General features: G+C 55.8%; 1 long non-coding RNA gene across 1 annotated transcript; it reads right to left on the reverse strand.

Annotated features, from left to right (window-relative positions):
* Window positions 1-4631: 4631 nt before the first annotated feature.
* LOC309602501 lies at window positions 4632-5923 on the reverse strand. The gene is made up of 3 exons (XR_014230670.1): window positions 5865-5923; window positions 4951-5142; window positions 4632-4698 (listed from the first exon to the last, which is right to left on the reverse strand). It is a non-coding gene; the product is annotated as an uncharacterized lncRNA (long non-coding RNA).
* Between the last annotated feature and the right edge of the window lie 18308 nt (window positions 5924-24231).

Raw genomic sequence — 24231 nt, forward strand, 5'->3', positions numbered from 1 at the left:
TACAAGAAATATAGGCAAGAATTGAAAGATAGGGACAGGGAGCCTGATAGAAGGCAACTGTGGTGGGTTGACCTCGGCTGGCCACCGGGTACTCACCAAGCCGCTCTATCGCTCCCCCTCCTCAACAAGACAGGGGGACAAAATACAACAAAAAAAACTTGTAGGTCGAGAACAGGACAGAGAGGTCACTCACCAATTACTGTAACAGGCAAAACAGACTCAGCTTGGGGAAATTAATTCCATTTATTGTCAATCAAAATCAAGAGTAGGACAAGATTTGTTCTTATTTTGTTTTGTTTTATTTGTTCTTATTTGTTCTTATCTTATCAACAGATAAGAACAAATCTAAAAACCGCCTTGCTCTTTTTTCCTGGGCTCATCTCCATGACTCCTGACTTCCCTACATCCCACCCCCGAGCAATGCAGGGGGACAGGGAGCAGGGGTCGCACTCAGTTCATCACACATCATCTCTGCCGCTCCTTCCTCCTCGTGCTCTTCTTCTGCTCCAGCGCAAGCTCTCCATGGGGTCACAGCTTCCTTCAGGCACATCCACCTGTTGCGGCGTGGGGTCCTCCATGGGCTGCAAGTGCATGTCTGCTCCACCGCGGACCTCCACGGGCTCCAGGAGGATGACCTGCCTCACCATGGCCTTCACCACAGCCTGCAGGGGAATCTCTGCTCCAGTGCCTGGAGCACCTCCTTCCCCTCCTTCTTCACTGACCTTAGTGTCTGCAGGGCTATTTCGCACTCACGTTTTCTCTATCACAGCATCTGTGCAGCATTTTTTACCCCTTCATAAATGTCCATTCCAGAGGCACAACCAGCATTGCCAATGGACTCAGCTTGGACCGGCTGCAGATCCATCTCGGAGCTGGAAGTGGCTGTGCCTGACATAGGGGCAACTCCTCGTGTCTTCTCACAGAGCCCACCCCTGCAGCCCCTGCCCTGCCCCAGCTAACAAAACCTTGCCACGTAAACCCAATCCAACAGCAATCGCCTACAGGACAGAGAAGGAGGACTGAAAAATAGGGAAAGGGAGCCACAGAGGGAGAGGTACGGGGAGGGGGGGGGAAATAGCGATGGACTACAGGCCAGAGAGGAGGAAGCGACAAGGAATCAGCCTGGGAGAGATGGAGAAAAACAAAGAATAGCGATGGGCCACAGGGCAGAGAGGGAGGATTTTAAAAAGGGGACAGTGAGGTGGACAGAGATAAACTGAGAAATGCCAAAAAACCTTGATGAGCTGAAGGGGAAAGACTGAAGCTGAAGGGGAATTAAAGAATAGGGACATGGAGCCAGACAGAGAGAGAACAATAAAGACAAAAAGCAGCTGTGGGACAGAGAGGGAAGAAATTAAAAGACAGGGACAGGGACCTGGAACAAGAGAATTGAAGAAAGAAAAAGTCTATTTAGAATACAGAGCAGGGATAGAGGAATTAAAAAATAGGGACACGAAGACAGAGAGGTAAGGGGTGGGAATTGTGAAGGGCTAAAGGGCAGGCAAGGAAAAATTTTAAAAGTTGGGATAGGAAGACAGACATAGATGAAGAAAGACAAAAATAGTTATGGGCTGCAGGACAGAGACAGAGGATGAAAACAGAAGGACAGGGAACAGGACAGAAGCACAGAGAGAGGAAAAAAACATAGGGGTAGAACAACAGATAAAGAGGGGGACTTGGAGAATGAGGGAGGGAGAGGTGCAGGGAAGCAGAAAAAAATGACAGCAGCGAGAGAAAGAGAAGGCGGGGCAGGGAAGGACCAGGATGCAGAATAGGGACGACACGGCCCCAAGGGTCCAGGACTCACTGCAGCTCCCGCTCTCCAAGCTGCTTGGAAAACTGGACAGCTCAGACGTGTCTTTCTCTCTCTCTCTCTCTCCCCTGGCCCCGTGGCTCCGGTTGCTTGACTGTCATCCACCTAAGAGAACAGACTGGTGTCTTACAGCTCTTACAATACAAGGCTTCCCAGATACGTAGCCTCACACGTGCACGTGTTACCTGGCTGTACTGTGCTTCCAGTTACGCATACGGACCCTGCAGTGCACGTTGGCAATTGGGTCTGCTGAGGGCTACACTAAGAGGGATCCTTCCTCACACTGAGAGGCAGGCTGTCTCCTGTCTGCAGCTGGAGGCAGTTGCCAGCTGACTCCTCTTCATTTTTTTCTTCAGCTGCTTTACCTTTTTCTGGCCTCTCCAGCTTCAGCAGCTCCTGTCCACAGCCAGGAAGCGTCCAGCTGTCCATTTTTGCCCATGCCGCTAGGAGAATGAAGCCAAAGGCAACCCACACAAACCTGAGCCAGATGCAATCACCAGCATCCCTGGAGAGGAACCGCCAACCGAGTCCTCAGTGCTGCCTCTGGGAGAGGGAAAGAACAAGCAACCATTATCCACAGGGATGACTGTAGCTCTCCTCAGGCAGGAACCCCTCCTTCTGCAGGAGCTGCTGGAGACGTCGCTCTTTCCCTGAACTGATGCTAATAGCACCTGCATTTAAGGAGAATAAAGCATATTCAAGGGCCAGCTTGCTGCCATGAGGACAGGGTTTGTGGGCAGACCATGCCTACAGGACAGGCTTCAGGGGAGGTGCTGGAGCTGGGGGCAGCTGCATGGGGCGAGCAGGGCTGGAGGAGTTTTGCTGAGTTGGGGAGGCACCCAGCGCCTTTTCCAGAGGGTGGGCACCCAGAGGGGTGGGGGCAGCCATCTTCTGCCCCTCTTCCTGCATCCTCTCCACCAGCTCTCAGAAAATCCCTGGGACCTGCCCTGATGGGGCCTGACTCCAACTGACTTCAGCCTGTTGCACCGGTGGGTTGGAAACATCCTTGCAACTCGTCAGCATTCTCCAGCAGGCATGCCTCAGCAGCACCATCCTCTGGGGCTGCAGCCCTTTTACACAGAGGGGCCATCACCATCAGCCTCACTGGCCCCCCTGGGGCTCCTCCAGCCCCAGCCCACAGCTGCAGCCATGGCCCCTGACACCCACCGTGTAACCTGCTCCCTTGGACTCTCTGACAGCCACTCACCAAGTACAAAGGAGTACAAGCACAGCCATGAGTGCAAAGGAGACAGCAAGTGCTTATTCATTAATGCATAGAAGTCCCAGGAGTGAGTCTGCTATGGGGTTCGCTGCCTGTACCCTCATCCTTCCCCTGGGACAAGCTGGCAGTTGTTTCTGGAGCAGCAGACACAGAAAACGAAAATATAGCGATAGGGAGCAGGACAGAAGAACAGAAAGAGGTAAAATAAAATGAGGGAGGAGTGAGGAGCAGAGAAAGAAAGGTACAGGGAAAAGGACAGGGAGATGGATAAGTCAATAAAAAAGGGGATGAGGAGCCTGCAAGGACATGGCAGAAGAAAAACAGGGTCAGGGAGCAGGACAGAGGGAAAGAGAGAGAAAATGATGAGCAAGTAGCCAAACAGACAGATCAAGAGAGAAATCAAATGAGAGGAATAAGGGAGGGAGGGAGGGAGACAAAAACACAGGGAACAAGCCAGAGGGATTGAAGAGAAAGAGAGAGAGAGAGATCGGGACAAAGAGAGGGAGAAAGAAAAACCATCGCTGGGCTGCAGGATGAGAAAAAAGGGAGCAGAACAGAGGGGAATAATGGGACAGCAAGCTGGGCCGGGGGGGTATAGTGAGAAACAATGGGAGAACAGGTGGTATGGAGATATACAGACAAAGAGTTACAGGGAAGATGGAGGACAGAAAGAAAAGAGAAAAGGAGCAGGGAGCAGGGAAGAGATGGTGAAAGAAACATTAGAGACAGAGAGAGGAGGAGAGTGACAGCAGCAAGGCAGAGAGATCATGAAAGAACGAACCAGCGACGGGTAGCAGGCCAGAGGGACAAGGAAAGACTGGAGGAAGGACAGAGCGATCTAGAAAACAGGTGAGGGACAGGGAGCCAGAAAGCGGGATACTGCAAGAGAGAGAGGGACAGGAAACAGGACACTGAGATGGAGAACATACGAGAGCAACAGAAAGAATAAGAGAGGTGGACCACGAGAACAAACAGGAACAGAGAGGGGAAGCAATAAAAAAATAGGGACAGGGAGCAGCACAAAGGGTCAGAAAGAGTAAGAGATGAACAGGAAGGAGAACAGGGACAGTGAGATACAGAATAGAAAAAAAACAGCAACAGTGAGCAAGACAAGGGGATAGAGAGAGGAAGGGAAGAAGGGAGGGAGGACAGACACAGGGAGGCAGGGACACAGAGCGGCATGTACAGGTGCAAAGAGGAAAAGAACATCAGAGAACAGGACAGAAAAAGAGATGGATTCAGATCAGGATAAAAAGATGGAAAAGGGAAAAACAACAATGGGCTGCAGGACAGAGACAGAGGATAACAAAAGGAAGGAGAAGGAGCAGGCCAAAGGCACAGAGAGAGAAAAAAAGCAGGGGGTGGTAGAACAAGATGGATGAAGGGAGAGAGGAGAAGGGAGCAGGACAGAAGAACAGTGAAAAGAGAACAGGTACAGGGAAGAACAAAAAAAGAAAAATCACAGCAGCATGCAAAAGAGAGAGGGCCAGGGAAGGGGCAGGGAGGGACCAGGGCACAGACGAGGGGTGACAGGTCCCTGAGGGCCCGGGACTCACCACAGCTCTCGCTCTCAGTGCTGCTGGGAGAACTGGCCAGTTCAGATGCTTCTTCCTCCTTCTCTCCTCCCTTCCTCTTCTGTAACTCCAGTCACTCGGCTGTCCACCTAAGAGAATACGTGGATGTCTTACAGCTCTTACGAGACAAGGTTTCCTAGACACGTAGCCTCGCTTGCTCGCGCACTACACGGCTGTACCACGCTTTGGGTTATGCCTACAGGCCCTGTGGTGCACACTGGTGGTCTGGCCTGTGGTGCATTACAAAGAGAGATCCCTTCCCACCCGGAGAGGCAGGCTCTCTCTTGCCTGCAGCGGGAGGCAGCGGTCAGCCAGATGGCCTTCCGTTTCTTCTTCTTTACCTTTCTCCAGCTTCTCTGGCTTCAGCCGCGGCAGCTCCTGTCCGCAGCCAGTAAGCGCTCCTCCTGTCCCTTTTCGCCCCCACACCACGAGGAGAGTGAGGTCAGGCAGAGACAACCCACGCAAGCCTGAGGCAGGTGCTGTCAGCAGCATCCCCACGGGAGGAATGGACAACCGCGTCCTCAGCGCGGCCTCTGGGACAGGGAAAGAAGAAGCGGTGACCGTTATTACCATAGGTCGCCCCTGGCCGAAGCCCTTCCTTCTTCAGGGGCTTCTGGAGACGCTGCTCCTTCCCCGCGCTGCTGGTAACGGCACCCGCGTTAAGAGAGAATCCAGCCCACTTGAGAGCCAGCTTGTGGTCTTCACAACAGGGCTTGGGGGCAATCTCGTGCTATGGGACAGGCTTCAGGGGAGGTGCTGGAGCAGGGGGCAGCTGCATGGGGTGAGCAGGGCCAAGAGAGGCTCAGGGGGAGCTCTGGCGAGTCGGGGAGGCGCCCCGCCTCCCCGCCTAGGGGATATCCGCCTTCTTCCTCTCTTCCCTTCGATCAGCTTTTAGGTAACTCCCTGGGGCTGCCCTGGCCCAGCTCGCCTCCAGCACACCAAGAGCCTGCCGCAGCGGGCAGGTTGAAGCTTCCTGTCCCACCACCCCCGGGCAGCCAGCAGGCAGGAGACACCCCTGCACACTCAAAGGAGCTCGCTCGCCTCCCTGGTGCTCCTGGCCCTCACCCACCACCGCCAATCGCGCCCGGCACGCCACCACGCTGTGGTAACAGCGAAGGCGGTGACGTCGGCGGCAGCAGCGAGCACCCAGCGCGCAGCGCTTGCCCAGGGGCGGCGGCAGCGCTGCCGTCTGCGTTTTGCGCGCCAAGCACCTGCCGACAGCGCGCCCACGGGGTGGAAGCGGCGTTTCCTGTACCGGCAGGCAGCAACAATCGCAGCGGCATGACTCCACAGGCACCGCAGTATCACATTGCCGTTACTGGCAGCGTGGATCATGTGGGCTGCACCGCGCCTGCGCAGATCCCGGGTGGCAGCACCGAGAGTCTGGAGGCGCGCCGCTTCTTGGGGAGTAGCCATAGCTGGAAGCCCACAGAAAACCACAGAAAACCTACAACAAAACTGCACCTCGTGCCGCAGGGGCCGCGGCGGTAGCAACGACTACGGTGCACCAAAAGCGCCCGAGAGCAATACGACTTCCAGGCATCCACGTCCATATAAACTACACCTCCCGGCATGCCCCGAGGAACGAACATGGCCGACCGGAAGCCCCGTGCAGCAATCCATGCTTTCTGAGCCTGCGGGGACACCGTTCCCCTCGCCGCCGACATACCCGGAAGCCCTGCCGAGACCCCCCGCGGCTCCGGGTACCCCCACCGCCGGCAACGACCCAGAGAAGCGCCAACCCGCCCGGCTCGGGGCAGCCCCTCCCGCTCGGCTCCGGCCAGGGGCAGTGCAGAAAGTCCCTCGCCTTTCCCTGCGCCAGGTCCCCCGGGAACAGCGTCTCGCTCGGACCGGAGCGTGCGGCAGCCTCCGGTCGTCCCAGCCCCTCGCCCGTCCAGAAAGCGCCTGCCTGTAGCAGCGGCAGAACCGCTGCTGCCCAGGGGGGAAAGGAACGGCTCGGGGTGAAGCTCCCCAGGCTGCCTGTGGCCCGTGCGGAGCTGGGGGTCCAGAAGCAAAGGGGTTAGGGGAGGGGTGGAGCAGGGGAGCGGGGGCGCGAGACTGGAGGGCAGGGGACGCGGGGGGCACGGCCCAGGGAAAAAAAAAAAAAAAACCCGCACGGGGGGGAAAGCCTTGTGTGGGGGGACGTTCGGGTGGAGAGCACTCGGGAGGGCGGAGAGACACGCAGAGGAGGACAGGGGGGAGGAGACGGACACGGACGGACGGACGGCGGCTATGTGTGGGTACAAAGGTGCACGGGGGGACACGGGTGGGGATGACCTACACCAGGGGGTCCACCCGGCATAATCCACAGCAGATAACTCACCTGGGATAACCCGCAACGGATATTCCGCTCCGGAGAAGGAATCCACGCCAGATAATCCCCAGCAATGCCCCTCAAACTGTCCGCGGTTCACCCCAGATTTGGCCCAAATTGGCGCCGGTTTTTCGTTTGGGGTTTTTTTGTTTGTTGTTGTTCTTCTTTTTTGTTTTTTCTTTTACATCATACAAAACTTGGGGGTTTCTGCTTTTCCAAAATATTCAGTTCTGGGGTTCTCCGGCGCTTTTCCACATCATAACAATGGGTCATTTTTGGTTTTCTGCGGTAAAGGGCGGGGGGGGGGGGGGGGTGTGTGTGCTTGCTTTCCAGCTGCACAAATCCAGGCAGATTCAGCTTTCCTGGGAGCCCCAAACCGTGTTGCTCCCCCCCTCCAAATTGCATGGCCACGCAGGGGAAAGTCCCCGTTTGGGGAAAACTGGCCCCAAAGCAGGATGGGAAAAGGGGGAAGGGACAGCTTTAGAAAGTGCTTTTATACCTTCAAGAGAGATTCGAGGGGGAGTTCGAGTTTTTAAATCCTTTCTATAAACAGGGTTTCTTTCCATTTTAGAAACCTTCTGTAGCATAGACTTTTACACTTACGTAGCTAGTTACACATACATATATTCAGGCAACAGATACCTTTGAGGCATATTACCTGCTTACACTGATATCTACTACATGTATGTGCCTATTTACAGTTTCATAGATTTATGCTTAAATATCATCTCTACTTACACGTCCGTGTCTATTTACACTTCTTATTCCATAGAACATCTATTTAGATGAGCTGGCTGTTTAGACTTGGATATTTTGCCACTCTGATATCTTAGACTTCTCTCTTTAGACTTCGGTATCTACTTACAATCCTACCTCTTTAGACTTAGTTATCTGTTTACACTTCCATAGAACCTTTACTTCGATTACACGGGATACCTACTTAGGCTTACTCGGTGACACAGGGTAAGCGTAGGTACTTCTACCTATCCAGACTGACTTCTGGTTTAAATTCCTTCACCTACATCATCTCTTTTTGCATTTTAAACTCCTTTATTTCTTAACATAGAGACAAGTTCTTTTTTATTTTAAAACCCTATCTATCTCCATTGAGATTTTTTAATAATTTCTATAACATAGCAGGTACAGGTTCGTATTTTGAAATCCTTTTACATATATATATACACACACATAAAAACGAATATTATTTTTCAATATATATATATAAAGGCGAGAGATTTTTCTCTACTGCAATGCCTCGCACCCGTATTTCCAGTTCTTCACATGGTTAATCACACACACACACACGAGTTTTCAGGCATTTTGGGACTGTGACCCCCCTTCTCTGGGGGGAAACCTCCCCGTGACACCTTCATCCCCCACTCACCTGCTCCTGTTTCATCATCACGCCCCCGCCCCCCGTGACGTTGGGGGGCCCCAAATGACATCATCACCCCCCAGGCCCCTCCACACTTTTTAATCACCCCCCCCAAAAAGGCACAGAACAAGGAAAACAGCTACTTTAATAATGCCATTTACATATGTAGGCGCCCCCCCGAAAAGGGGAGCTCCGCCAGAAAAATAAAATGGGGGCAGCCCCCCCAAACGGCTGCAGCCCCCCCCGGCCCCCGGCCCGCAAGCCGGCGGCTGCCCCACGCCGCGGGGGGAGCCTGCCGGGGGACGGTGCCGCACCTCTCGCTCAGGCTCTGCTCTGCCGTGCTCCCCCTCCGTTCCCGCGCTGGGACGGGCTCCCCGGGGCAACGAACCTCCCCGCTCCCTCTTGGCCCGGGACTCGCCCCACCACGCAGCCCTCGCTGCCGCACCCGCGGGGCACCCGCCGGAGACAGAGCCGGGAGCCTCCAGGCACGGGGCCGGCCCCTTACCCTCGGGACGCTTCACGACAGGCAGGCCAACCTGGGCCGGGGGGTACCTAGCGAGCATCACGAGACGCTTGCAACAAGACACCTGAAAAACAAAAAGCCCAAGCGATATTTCAGCATGTGAAAAAAATAGCACAGCAGCGAGTAGAGGAATTCAGTCAGAGCAAGGGAGAGGAGAGCAGTTGAGCTCAAGGAGGATTCGAGGTAAGCAGGTCAGCTCCAAATACAAGACATCCTTTAAAAGCTAGAGCGACCTGAACGCTTCCCATCAGCATTAAGAGTAACCGGTACGATTCCGAACATGTTCTTCGCATACAAGCACACGCTCTTGCCGGCGTTGGAAAACGTCTCACCCCTTCCTTACGGCACGGCTGCAGGGAGACGACCCTGCGAGGCTGCAGGACGAGGGCGTACCGCAATCAGAATCTACGCTTACAGGTCCGCCGCAACAGCTACGGCCCTCGCAGCTGCTGCTGCACATCTTGCTGGCTCGGTCGACAAAGCTGGAAGCGAAGCGTAACGCTTTCGAGGGGAAAAGGAAAAGCAAAGGACAAATCGCAGCAATTCGCTTCATACTAAAAAAGCTGTGCGTGTGTTTATAAACATCCAATAAAAATACTTCTGCTGGAGAAGGACTGGATTTTCCTTTGGCGTTAATTTAACTTGCACAGCTGTGAATCGATACCAGTAGATTATCTGTCTCCAAGATACGCAGTTATCATTTGACCAGGGGTTTTTTGCGCCTTACGTCATTAGGAGCGACATCTGGCCAGCCGCGCCGCCCAAGAGAGATGCTGCTGAACTGCCAGGGAAACGCACCCTTGAAAGCCAGACAGAAAGTACTTCAGAGCACTCCGTCAAAAGAGCGGGGGGGAAAACACCCCGTAACGTTCAGTTGCCTCTCCTGGTCAACGTTCAGAACAAATACCTAACTGCTTAAACACACCTAAGCAATTGTACGCCACAGCTAGTTGGCAGTTACAGCTGAAACAACGCAAGGCAGTTTGTAGATCCAATTTTAACTTTTTTTTCCTAAAGTTACATCTAGGAGAGAAAAATCCATGACAGAAGAGATCCCCCATACGGTTTTACTTTGGGGGCAGAATCCAATCCCCGGGGCTGCAACGCGTAAGGCTACCAAAAAGGACCGGCAGATTTGCTAACGCTTTTGGCTGCGCCGAAGCATGCAGAGGAACGCGTGTTGATGACATCTCGGCTGTTGCAACTGAGAACCAGCGATGCCATCAACTTCTGGAAGACGTGCTGTGCTCGGGTCTTTGGAAGCAAACGGACTTTTTTTTTTTTTTTTTTTTTTTTTTTTTTTTTTTAAGAGAGTGGAAAGTCTTGCTGCTGCTGACTTCTACTGCCAAGCGCATCATCTCTGAAGATCCCCACTCTGATGGGGCGCTCATAAAACACAACTTCTTTGAATGAGAAAGGTTTCCATTCTGGAAAATCTCTTTCCAGCTGAAGTAAGAAATCACACGCTGTAGGTTAAGAAAAAAGGATGCTGCCGAAGCAGTAACTCACCGAAACCACGTCAGGACTCGCTGTCGCTACTTACAAGGCTGGCAATGCTTCTCGGGAAAGCGACGCCGATTCCTCCTCTTTTGTCCACGTCTCTCCTTGGACCTTGATCGCTTTTAGTACGGACGCTAGTATCGCAGTAAGCTTTTCAAGACCTACTGTAAGATATTTTAAAAACTTATTGACTGAAAAAGCACACAGCTTTTATGACAAAAACAAAGCCTGTTTCTTCCGAACGCCTGAACTCTCACAAACATTGTCTTTCCTCTTTTACGACGCAATTATTTTCCCAATAGCATTTCCTACTAAGCGCACAGAAACACAAGATTGCGCTTTCAGGAAGGCAAAATAAACGGAGGGAAGCCGATTCTGCACAGGCGTTAACACGCTCCAGCGCAGACCTTCTTTGACTTTTAGTATCTGCGTTAAAACAGTTCCTAGAAAAACTACAGAAGGAAGGAGAGCCGGCACATTCTTGACGTTAACTTTGAAGTCCGTACTACAAGCGCCTTAGGAAAAACGCGGACACGCATCGCGGACGTACCTTGTACTCGCAGACCGCTATGGAGCCTTTCCGTCCGTCTTGCACTTTCACGGCAGAAGAAAGGGCGACCACGGTGAAACGGCGGCAGCTGACGCTCTGCTGAAAGAGGAAAAAAAAAAAACCCGTAGCATAAAGCTGGGTAGGAGTCCCAAGCTTCCTGGTTTTGTGAAGTTTTGCAAAGACTACAACCGAGGGAAGGAAAAAATAGCCGTTTGGAACATATTGCCAAACAACATTTGGCTGTAAAACTCGGATGCGTTTGACACGCGCTCATTTTTTGGGAACTTGCTATTTGCTTCCCGTTATCGTTGTTCTTCCTTCAGAACCTCTGCTTGTAGCCAACTTGATTTGCTACCGGTTCAAGCGCTTCCCTTCCCGGTATTACTGGCACACGGACCCAGGCAAGTCACTGAACCGCTCTTCTGAACTTCTCCAAACGACAATTACAGCCACGAGAGAGGAGTTCAAGAGAGGAAAAGGAGAGGTCGGGCAGCAAAAGAGCCCTGCAGGCTGCCACCAGTCAACACTGCGCTCTTTTTTTTCTTTTAAATCCACCCCGCCCCGCCCCCAAATACAAACAAAGAAACCCCCACGACCTTGTATTTTTTGCCTTTGGGAGCTCATCCCTGTCTCAGCACGAAGCGCAGACGACCCGTATCCCGATTTGCACGTGACGAATCCGTGTTCGGAAGAAATAGGCCAGATCCGTAAGACTGGTGTTATTTTGCGGGTTTTAACAATCGCAACGCAATCGCATCGACCGACGCGTTTGTGACAAAACTCATTAACTTCTAAACGCAGCACCTCCTTGGGTAAAAAAACGTGTTTGAGACTGAAAACAAAATGATGATTCAGAGCTCCCACTCCTGATGGAGCCGTGGGGAAAGGAAGGAAAGTGAAGACAAACAGCAGCAACATCAAGTGAAATTCGCCTCCAATTCCGAGCACGTGCCTAAGAGACTCTGCAAGTCCACACCTCAATCCTAGGAGCGACTAGCCCTTTTCTGGAAGGACAAACTTCCTTACTTCAAAGTCCTAGACCGAAGGCTCCACGGAACAGAACGTGGACCGAGCCACAGGACACCGTGCCATCCACGCCCGAACGGCAAAGAAAAATCACGGAAAACTAAACTTAAGTATCAGTTCCCATCGAGCTTCATTCCTTACGTTTCCACTGGCACCTAGGTGCTCAAAAATGAACTCTACTGACACCGCGTATTACTAACAATTGACTTCTGCGTATCAAAACAAAAGGCTATTTCCAGCTCGCCCATCCAATTAGCACGACCAACCAGAAGTGAAACACCGGACCCTAAAGAAGGGAACAGGCAGCTCTTCATTTCTCCTAAGGCAAAGTCTGTTCTTTTGCCTGGAAGGCAAACATCCGTAACTCCCAAGGGAGCACTGCAGGAACGAGGTGCGCTCTCTTACCTGCAGTTTGTCCTCGGCTTTTCTGCACGGGCAGCAGATTTGCCTTTCCTCTGGCTTTGATGTGGCGCACCCGTGGCGTCCTTGAACCGGCAAGTGTTTCTCCCCACTCCCGCAGCCCCAGACACGCCATTACCTGAGCAGCGAGCGGAATCAAGCACGCAGGATTTTCTGCACGGGACGCAGAAGGTGACACTGGAAAGGAGGAGGCAAAAAGAGAAGCGGTTTGCCCGGCAGCCACGACCATAGAAACTACACCTGCCGGCATGGCCCGGGGAACCAACGTGGCCGACCAAAAGCCCCGGGCTCCAAGATGCCGCGAGACGCAGCCCTCCCTGCTTTTGACCCTGCGGGGACACCGTTCCCCACGCCATCGCCGCACGTGGAAGCCCCGCCGAGCCCCCAGCACGGCTCCGGGCAGCCCCCGCCACCGGCTCCGGCCGGCCTCCCACCACCGGCGCCGACCCGGCGACCCCCGCCGCACGGCCCCGAAGCGGCGCGGTGCCTCCCCGCCGCCCGGCCCCGGAGCGGCGCGGCTCGGCGCCCGGCCCCGGAGCGGCGCGGCGCCTCCCCGCCGCCCGTCCCCGGAGCGGCGCGGCCCCCCCCCCGCCGCCCGGCCCCGGAGCGGCGCGGCCCCCCCCCCGCCGCCCGGCCCCGGAGCTCAGCGGCCCCCCCCCCCGCCGCCCGGCCCCGGAGCTCAGCGGCGCGGCTCGGCGCCCCCCCGCCGCCCGGCCCCCGAGCGGAGCGGCGCGGCGCCCCCGGCCCCGACCGGCTCCAGGAAGCTCCGCCCACCGGCTCCCACACGGCACCGCACCTTCCCCGCTCCGTGCCTCCCGCCGGCCCGGCCGCTCCCCCGCAGGCACCGCCGTCCTCCTCGGGGCTTTCCCCGCTCACCTCCTCGCTGCCTGCAGCCGCAGCCCAACGACCGCGCCGCTCCGCTCCGCGCGGGGAACCTCCGCCCACTGCCCCATGCCCGCCCCCGGCGCACCGCGCATGCGCCGGTTGGGACTGCCAGTTTAATCTCGAGGCGCTCGGCGACCTTCTGGATCATCCAGGGGACCTCTGGTTTCAGCTCTATGCTCTGGACGACCTTCTCTATCGTCTGGGTCGACTTTCGCTGTCATCTCGATGGTCTGCGGAGCCGCTCTATACTCCGGGAGGACTTCTCCTTGCAGCTCTATGGTCTGAAGGACAGTCTTTAGCATCGGGGAGGACTTTCTGGCTCATCTCTATGCTCTGGAGGACCTTCTCTGTCATCCGGGAGGACTGTGTCGGCTAGTTTGGTGCTTTGGACGAGGTCGTTTTTTGCCGCGCTGGGTTTTGCTTTTTACACTTTTGTGTGCTGTGTACAATTTTGTTTGAATGATTGTGTTTGCATTTCTCGTTGTTTATTGTTTCTTTTGTTTTGTAGGGGGTGCCAGAAAAATGTAACTGCTTTGAATAATTAGTTGATTCAGTTTCATAACAAGATGGGAATTGCCCTTCCATGTGGGAGGAATGAATTGTTATAGGAAGATGTGGTGTTACTATTTTAATCATTGCTTCCTCCCACCTGGGAGGGTGTATGTATATATTTGTATACATATTTATATAGTACAAAGGAAAAAAAAAACAAATAACAAACACTATAAAAAAAATGAACTAAAAAAAAATTAAAAAATGGTAAGGCTGGTGCAGCAGTAGCAACCAGCTCCTACCCTGGGAGTAATTTCTTTTTTAATTTAAATTAATTATGACTCCCAGGGATAATTGTCATAATTGTCATTTTGTTTTCATTTCTACATGTCTGCAAAGGAAAAATTTCAATTCCACCTGGAACCTGCAAAGAAACAAAGCACCCCCACACCATCATAAAACGTTAGATACATTCCAAACGCACCGCTCATTCAGCTACCACCCAAACCACGCCTCGGTCTCGGCCGATCCGTTCCACCACCAGCACGCCACAACGGACCGTCGCCCTGCCTCTACGGCGCTCCCTGGGAACGGTGTTCCCGAGGGCCTCAAAAAAAAAAAAAAAAAAAAAAAAAAAAAAAAATCGCCCTGCCTGAGAAAACCCCGGCCCGAGCCTGACCTCCGCCCAAACCTTGGTGATGATCATCGCCTCGCAGAGCAGCCGGGACCGGGGGAAAAAAAACGCAGCGGGGGGGAGGGAAATGCCCCAGCTGGGGTTTTTTTATTCTATAGTATATATGAAATAAATTACTCTCAACATTACATACGACCTGCAATAAAATACTTCACACGTACAAGGTTAGGCACATTCAGGAACCGAACAATCCTTCAACCACCGCTCACTCAAACCACTACACTTACACCACCCAGCTGCCACTGCAGCACAGCCCCCCGGTTCCAGAGCTATCCCTGCAACTGCCTCGCCGTGCACCTCTAAACAACCTTGGGCTCCGTACGATTCCCAAGTTTCACCTTCCGTTACGGCAAGGCGAAGAAGACGCTTCGCTACGTGCACCGGTCCAGCCTCCGGCACCCGCAAAACACAACAGAAGTAACTGCGGCACCTGTCTACAGCTGCTTGCCTCGAGATGGCCCGTACAATCTTTGCCTACAGATACTGTACAAATGGACGTATCACCGTGAGGCTATGCTACCCTCAACTCCAATATCGCAACGCTCCTGGGCAGAGCGGCTCCAACCCCGACACACAGACAGACACTGCACACAGATGCCACAAACGACGTGACCTCGAGACCCGAGAAGATCACGAGCGGGAACGACTCCGGTAGGGAAGATGCCTCCGGCACGGAACCCCTACGGTGCCTGCCGTGGCCCAGGAGATAAAACTACCATCTAAAAAAGATAAATGGATGCATGACAAGCCAGGATTTAAGACCTAAGACCATTAAGGAACCAGGGATGAAACCCCTGAAGACGACCGTAGAAACGTAACTCTCAAAAGCAGACCTGCGGAGACCGCCCGGCCGGCCACCGCAACAGACGATCCCTCGGAAACATCTGGAACGCGACGCTTCCCGGACACGTCCGTGCTTTAAGCTACGACGGCAAGATAAGCAGGGCTCAAGAAGCGCTATGCCGATGAGGCGATGCGTTCGAGACCCTCGGGAGGCTTACCGAGGGGCCCGATGATCACAAAGAGCTACGGAAACATCGAGACCTGAGAAAGCCATGGTACGAGACACAGAAGACAGACAGACTACGCAAAAGCAAAACGCACAGACACAGGATGGAACTGCCCTGCTCAGCAAACGTCAGCAGCGCGCTAACAACAGTAACCCGCTCCTTTGCCCTTCCCAAAGGAGACTGCTCCTGGACAGGCCTCTCCCCGACACCAACTTTATAACCCCTCCCTGCAATTCCTATCCTTGTTACCTCCTCAGCCCTGATCCCGCAACTGAGCTTTCAGAGGGCCAGGGATCTGAATCGACCCTCAAAAAAAAAAGAAAACCACCACACACCTAACTAGAACATTCCTGCACTCACCCAGTTCCTCTTCGTCATCTAAAACAAAACAAAAAAAAACAAAAACCACAAAAACCACCCAAAACCACCCAAAACCACCCAAAACCACCCAAAACCACCCAAAACCACCCAAAACCACCCAAAACCACCCAAAACAAACAACACCAAACTCCCAACCCACAAACCCACAACCCACTAACAAACTAAAACACAGCGCTGGTATTCAGCATCGGTCTGGTTACTGCCAACCGCTTCTGCGACACCCTCCTCCTCAAAAGCACCCTACCGCTCCGCTCACCTGCTCCACGCCTATTCTAAAGAAAGATGCTGCGACTGTCACTCGGTGCGCCTAGGATGCCAGGAGACACAAAGTGCCCGTGGCACCGGGCAGAGCACGGGAAGCTGAAAGGTCCTTGAGTGGTGTCAGCGCTACTTAGCGACAAACAAAACGTCAGCGTGTTACCAACATGATGCTCATCCGAAATCCAAAAGGCAGCACTGTGCCAGCTACTAGGAAGAACCTTAACTCTCTGCCAGCCGAAAGCAGGACGCTTTGAACAGCAAGGGCGACTGAAGAAATAAGGAAAAAACTTAATAAATAAATAGCGACAGGGAGCTCCATCAGGGAAGGAAAATTTAGAAAGCGAGGGCACTAAGGGAAGAGAAGAAACAATTAAACCCAGCTAAACCCCCAGGGGAAAAGTCAACCTAGAACATGGAAAAAGCCACAGGGATTAGGGAAATAAATGGGAAAATTAAAAAACAGGACAGCGAACTAGAGGGACGGAGAAGGAAGATTCAAAAAACGAGGGCCCTAAGGAAAGACAAGAAAGAATTAAAACAGAAATACAGGGGAATAAAGGCAGCAAAGAGGAGAAAAGGAGTCAGGAAAGTGTTTAAAGGAAGCGGCGATTAAGAACATCGGGAAGTGATTTAAAAACCCGCATGGGTGAACTAAAACGGAGACGGAAAAAAGGGAAAAAGACAGAAAATTATTTTTTAATAATTTATATAATACAGCAGATACAGGTTTGTATTTTGAAATCCTCCTTTTTAAAAACTTATTGACTGAAAAAGCACACAGCTTTTATGACAAAAACAAAGCCTGTTTCTTCCGAACGCCTGAACTCTCACAAACATTGTCTTTCCTCTTTTACGACGCAATTATTTTCCCAATAGCATTTCCTACTAAGCGCACAGAAACACAAGATTGCGCTTTCAGGAAGGCAAAATAAACGGAGGGAAGCCGACTTTGCACAGGCGTTAACACGCTCCAGCGCAGACCTTCTTTGACTTTTAGTATCTGCCTTAAAACAGTTCCTAGAAAAACTACAGAAGGAAGGAGAGCCGGCACATTCTTGACGTTAACTTTGAAGTCCGTACTACAAGCGCCTTAGGAAAAACGCGGACACGCATCGCGGACGTACCTTGTACTCGCAGACCGCTATGGAGCCTTTCCATCCGTCTTGCACTTTCACGGCAGAAGAAAGGGCGACCACGGTGAAACGGCGGCAGCTGACGCTCTGCTGAAAGAGGAAAAAAAAAAACCCGTAGCATAAAGCTGGGTAGGAGTCCCAAGCTTCCTGGTTTTGTGAAGTTTTGCAAAGACTACAACCGAGGGAAGGAAAAAATAGCCGTTTGGAACATATTGCCAAACAACATTTGGCTGTAAAACTCGGATGCGTTTGACACGCGCTCATTTTTTGGGAACTTGCTATTTGCTTCCCGTTATCGTTGTTCTTCCTTCAGAACCTCTGCTTGTAGCCAACTTGATTTGCTACCGGTTCAAGCGCTTCCCTTCCCGGTATTACTGGCACACGGACCCAGGCAAGTCACTGAACCGCTCTTCTGAACTTCTCCAAACGACAATTACAGCCACGAGAGAGGAGTTCAAGAGAGGAAAAGGAGAGGTCGGGCAGCAAAAGAGCCCTGCAGGCTGCCACCAGTCAACACTGCGCTCTTTTTTTTCTTTTAAATCCACCCCGCCCCGCCCCCAAATACAAACAAAAACAACCCCCACGACCTTGTATTTTTTGCCTTTGGGAGCTCATCCCTGTCTCAGCACGAAGCGCAGACGACCCGTATCCCGATTTGCACGTGACGAATCCGTGTTCGGAAGAAATAGGCCAGATCCGTAAGACTGGTGTTATTTTGCGGGTTTTAACAATCGCAACGCAATCGCATCGACCGACGCGTTTGTGACAAAACTCATTAACTTCTAAACGCAGCACCTCCTTGGGTAAAAAAACGTGTTTGAGACTGAAAACAAAATGATGATTCAGAGCTCCCACTCCTGATGGAGCCGTGGGGAAAGGAAGGAAAGTGAAGACAAACAGCAGCAACATCAAGTGAAATTCGCCTCCAATTCCGAGCACGTGCCTAAGAGACTCTGCAAGTCCACACCTCAATCCTAGGAGCGACTAGCCCTTTTCTGGAAGGACAAACTTCCTTACTTCAAAGTCCTAGACCGAAGGCTCCACGGAACAGAACGTGGACCGAGCCACAGGACACCGTGCCATCCACGCCCGAACGGCAAAGAAAAATCACGGAAAACTAAACTTAAGTATCAGTTCCCATCGAGCTTCATTCCTTACGTTTCCACTGGCACCTAGGTGCTCAAAAATGAACTCTACTGACACCGCGTATTACTAACAATTGACTTCTGCGTATCAAAACAAAAGGCTATTTCCAGCTCGCCCATCCAATTAGCACGACCAACCAGAAGTGAAACACCGGACCCTAAAGAAGGGAACAGGCAGCTCTTCATTTCTCCTAAGGCAAAGTCTGTTCTTTTGCCTGGAAGGCAAACATCCGTAACTCCCAAGGGAGCACTGCAGGAACGAGGTGCGCTCTCTTACCTGCAGTTTGTCCTCGGCTTTTCTGCACGGGCAGCAGATTTGCCTTTCCTCTGGCTTTGATGTGGCGCACCCGTGGCGTCCTTGAACCGGCAAGTGTTTCTCCCCGCTCCCGCAGCCCCAGACGTGCCATTACCTGAGCAGCGAGCGGAATCAAGCACGCAGGATTTTCTGCACGGGACGCAGAAGGTGACGCTGGAAAGGAGGAGGCAAAAAGAGAAGCGGTTTGCCCGGCAGCCACGACCATAGAAACTACACCTGCCGGCATGGCCCGGGGAACCAACGTGGCCGACCAAAAGCCCCGGGCTCCAAGATGCCGCGAGACGCAGCCCTCCCTGCTTTTGGACCCTGCGGGGACACCGTTCCCCACGCCACCGCCGCACGTGGAAGCCCCGCCGAGCCCCCAGCGCGGCTCCGGGCAGCCCCCGCCACCGGCTCCGGCCGGCGCCCCCCCCACCGGCGCCGACCCGGCGCCCCCCCCGCCGCCCGGCCCCGGAGCTCAGCGGCTCGGCGCGGCGCGGCGCCCCCCCCGCCGCCCGGCCCCGGAGCTAAGCGGCTCGGCGCGGCGCGGCGCCCCCCCCGCCGCCCGGCCCCGGAGCTCAGCGGCTCGGCGCGGCGCGGCGCCCCCCCGCCGCCCGGCCCCGGAGCTCAGCGGCTCGGCGCGGCGCGGCGCCCCCCCCGCCGCCCGGCCCCGGAGCGGCGCGGCTCGGCGCGGCGCGGCGCCCCCCCCGCCGCCCGGCCCCGGAGCGGCGCGGCTCGGCGCGGCGCGGCGCCCCCCCCGCCGCCCGGCCCCGGAGCGGCGCGGCTCGGCGCGGCGCGGCGCCCCCCCGCCGCCCGGCCCCGGAGCGGCGCGGCGCGGCGCGGCGCGGCGCCCCCCCCGCCGCCCGGCCCCGGAGCGGCGCGGCTCGGCGCGGCGCCCCCCCCGGACCGGCTCCAGGAAGCTCCGCCCGCCCGGCTCCCACACGGCACCGCACCCTCCCCGCTCCGTGCCTCCCGCCGCCCTCCTCGGGGCTTTCCCCGCTCACCTCCTCGCTGCCTGCAACCGCAGCCCAACGACCGCTCCGCTCCCCTCCGCCCCGGGCTCACCCTGGCCCCTCCGCGCGGGGAACCTCCGCCCACCGCGCCATTCCCGCCCCCGACGCACCGCGCATGCGCTGGCGAAGCTCCGCCCTCCCCGCGGCAAACCCCGCCCTCTGCAGCAAAGCTCCGCCCTGCACACACCACGCATGCGCCAGCGAAGCTCCGCCCTCCCCGCGGCAAGGCTCCGCCCCACGCGGCAAAGCTCCGCCCTAACACAGCGCGCATGCGCCCGTGGAGCTCCGCCCTCACACGGCAAAGCTCCGCCTTACCACCGCAACGCTCCGCCCCCCGCGGCTAAGCTCCGCCCCCGACACAGCACGCATGCGCCAGCGAAGCTCCGCCCTCCACGCGGCAAGGCTCCGCCCCACGCCGCAAAGCTCCGCCCCGACACAGCGCGCATGCGCCCGTGGAGCTCCGCCCTCACACGGCAGCGCTCCGCCCCCCGCGGCTAAGCTCCGCCCCTGACACAGCACGCATGCTCGGCCAAAGCCCCGCCCTTCAGGGCAAAGCTCCGCCCTCCCACTGCAAAGCTCCGCCCCCCATGCACTGCGCATGCGCCAGTGAGGCTCCGCCTTACCACCGCAACGCTCCGCCCCCCGCGGCTAAGCTCCGCCCCCGACACAGCACGCATGCTCGGCCAAAGCTCCGCCCTTCAGGGCAAAACTCCGCCCCCCCCGCGGCAAGGCTCCGCCCCCTACACACCACGCATGCGCGGTGAAGCTCCGCCTTACCACCGCAAGGCTCCGCCCCCCGCGGCTAAGCTCCGCCCTGACACACCGCATGGCGTGGTCTCCAGGGGCGGGGCCTGTCGCTAGGGGTGGTGCCCTTCCCCTGCCGGGGAGCTCCAGGGGCGGGGCCCGTCCCTAGGGGCGGGGCCGCTCCACACCAGGACGGGGGCGTGGGCCGGGGCGGGGCTGCAGCGGAGGCCGAGGCGGCCGTGCCAGCAGCAGCCAGCACCTCCCGGGCGGCGAGAGCGGCGCTTCCTTACCGGGAGGCAGCAACGGCTGCGGCGGCATCGCCCCGCGGGCGCCGCGCTGTCGCATGCCCGGTACCGGCCACCGGCACCGGGGAGCACGTGGACGCCACCGCCCCTGCGCGGCTCCCGGCCTGCAGTACCCGCTTTTGGACGCCAGGCGGCAGCACCGAGGCACGGCCAAAACGCCCCACCGCCCCCGGGCGCCACCCGAGCTGCAGTACCCGCTTTTGGACGCCAGGCGGCAGCACCACACCGAGCCCCGCGCCCCGAGCGCTCCCCGCGGGGACAAAGGACTCGCACCCCGGCCCGCCTTGGGCCGCCCGCAGCCGCCGCCGCCGCCTTACGGGGGGGGGGGGGGGCCACAAGCCTCGCCCTTCTCTGCCCCTGCTCCCGCTCACAGCCCACGCAGCCAGAGCCATTGCCTCGCCCCCAAAAAGCACCCAAGCGGCTCGAGCATTTCAGTCCTCTGCGCTTGACAGCTCGCAGAGGGCTGCTGGCCCTTTCTCTCCCCGCCCCTCACCCCAGGACCCAGCCGGGGGAAGCAGCGCAGGGAACCTGGTCAATACCTTTGCCTTGGCTCGGCTTTTTTGCCCCCAGAGTAAGCCCCCGGGATTGCTGGATTCATCTGCAGGTGGCATCAGGGGTGGGAGAGTGACACCAGCGAGCCAACAGACCCTGGAGAGATTTTATTAAAAAAAAAAAGAAAAAAAAAGTGACACTGATGACATCCTGAAGGCACGCGAGGAGATACTGAAAGCTGCTTTGTGTGAGAGGGGCAGCTACGATTATCAGGAAGCGGTGCACGCGAGCAGACCGCCGGCAAGCGCGCGATCTGCGAGCGAGCGATACGCCGGTGACCCTCGGGCTCTGCCGCGGTGCCCTCCGCTCATCCTGCGCACGCCCCGGGCTTCCCGCGCAGGGCTTGCCACTTAAATAAGACCTGCGCGATGTTACTTACCACCCTGCCCTGCGGCACGCAAAGGAATTAGACGTGAAACAGGGAAAGCAAAGAGGCCCGTCGGCTGGCCGCACCAGATGGCCCTAGAGCCCTGCCGGTTCCCTCGCCGCTCTGGACGGCAGCGCAGCTCTGCGCTCCCTGCCGCTCCCGCCAGCGAGCGCGGCGCCTGCGCTTTGACCGCCTGCGGCGCGCCAGACTCGGGAGGCTGGAGGGGCTGGTCCGCCGAGGCGGCGGCTGAGCCGCTCGCTTCCTTTGGCTGCCTCATTTGCCGCCTTCAAACAACCACTTCCACGCTCCCTTTCTTTGTTTCAGACCCCTCTCAACATCTCCTGGCCTGCAAGCCATTTGCAGCAAGCAACACGGCTGAAATACCGTGCTGCTAGAGACCTAGCTGTCGTCTTGCTCCCACGTCCAAAGGCTTTGGGAACCTGAACCCCCTGCTTGTTTTGGCATCGAGACTGCGAGGCGAGAAACACGCCTGGACTCCAACAAGCCAGACGCCTGCCCCGTCGCTCAGCACGGTGCTACGCGGCTGCCCGACCGACACCTTCTGCCGCTAAAACCAGAGCGCGGTTCCCTTCTGAAGAGCCACCGGCAGCGCGGAGAGTCCCTCGCCTTTCCCTGCGCCAGGTCCCCCGGGAACAGCGTCTCGCTCGGACCGGAGCGTGCGGCAGCCTCCGGTCGTCCCAGCCCCTCGCCCGTCCAGAAAGCGCCTGCCTGTAGCAGCGGCAGAACCGCTGCTGCCCAGGGGGGAAAGGAACGGCTCGGGGTGAAGCTCCCCAGGCTGCCCGTGGCCCGTGCGGAGCTGGGGGTCCAGAAGCAAAGGGGTTAGGGGAGGGGTGGAGCAGGGGAGCGGGGGCGCGAGACTGGAGGGCAGGGGACGCGGGGGGCACGGCCCAGGGAAAAAAAAAAAAAAAAACCCGCACGGGGGGAAAAGCCTTGTGTGGGGGGACGTTCGGGTGGAGAGCACTCGGGAGGGCGGAGAGACACGCAGAGGAGGACAGGGGGGAGGAGACGGACACGGACGGACGGACGGACGGCGGCTATGTGTGGGTACAAAGGTGCACGGGGGGACACGGGTGGGGATGACCTACACCAGGGGGTCCACCCGGCATAATCCACAGCAGATAACTCACCTGGGATAACCCGCAACGGATATTCCGCTCCGGAGAAGGAATCCACGCCAGATAATCCCCAGCAATGCCCCTCAAACTGTCCGCGGTTCACCCCAGATTTGGCCCAAATTGGCGCCGGTTTTTCGTTTGGGGTTTTTTTGTTTGTTGTTGTTCTTCTTTTTTGTTTTTTCTTTTACATCATACAAAACTTGGGGGTTTCTGCTTTTCCAAAATATTCAGTTCTGGGGTTCTCCGGCGCTTTTCCACATCATAACAATGGGTCATTTTTGGTTTTCTGCGTTAAAATGCGGGGGGGCGGGGGGGGTGTGAGTGTGTGCGTGTGCGGTGTGGTGTGTTTGTGCTTGCTTTCCAGCTGCACAAATCCAGGCGGATTCAGCTTTCCTGGGAGCCCCAAACTGTGTTGCTCTTGGATATTGGATATTTTGCTCTTGGACTTGCATATTTTGACACTTTGATATCTTCGACTTCTCTCTTTAGACTTCGGTATCTACTTACAATCCTACCTCTTTAGACTTAGTTATCTGTTTACACTTCCATAGAACCTTTACTTCGATTACACGGGATACCTACTTAGGCTTACTCGGTGACACAGGGTAAGCGTAGGTACTTCTACCTATCCAGACTGACTTCTGGTTTAAATTCCTTCACCTACATCATCTCTTTTTGCATTTTAAACTCCTTTATTTCTTAACATAGAGACAAGTTCTTTTTTATTTTAAAACCCTATCTATCTCCATTGAGATTTTTTAATAATTTCTATAACATAGCAGGTACAGGTTCGTATTTTGAAATCCTTTTACATATATATATACACACACATAAAAACGAATATTATTTTTCAATATATATATATAAAGGCGAGAGATTTTTCTCTACTGCAATGCCTCGCACCCGTATTTCCAGTTCTTCACATGGTTAATCACACACACACACACGAGTTTTCAGGCATTTTGGGACTGTGACCCCCCTTCTCTGGGGGGAAACCTCCCCGTGACACCTTCATCCCCCACTCACCTGCTCCTGTTTCATCATCACGCCCCCGCCCCCCGTGACGTTGGGGGGCCCCAAATGACATCATCACCCCCCAGGCCCCTCCACACTTTTTAATCACCCCCCCCAAAAAGGCACAGAACAAGGAAAACAGCTACTTTAATAATGCCATTTACATATGTAGGCGCCCCCCCGAAAAGGGGAGCTCCGCCAGAAAAATAAAATGGGGGCAGCCCCCCCAAACGGCTGCAGCCCCCCCCGGCCCCCGGCCCGCAAGCCGGCGGCTGCCCCACGCCGCGGGGGGAGCCTGCCGGGGGACGGTGCCGCACCTCTCGCTCAGGCTCTGCTCTGCCGTGCTCCCCCTCCGTTCCCGCGCTGGGACGGGCTCCCCGGGGCAACGAACCTCCCCGCTCCCTCTTGGCCCGGGACTCGCCCCACCACGCAGCCCTCGCTGCCGCACCCGCGGGGCACCCGCCGGAGACAGAGCCGGGAGCCTCCA

This window comes from Platalea leucorodia (genome assembly GCF_965183815.1).
Source record: "Platalea leucorodia genome assembly, chromosome: Z".
Lineage (NCBI taxonomy): Eukaryota > Metazoa > Chordata > Aves > Pelecaniformes > Threskiornithidae > Platalea > Platalea leucorodia.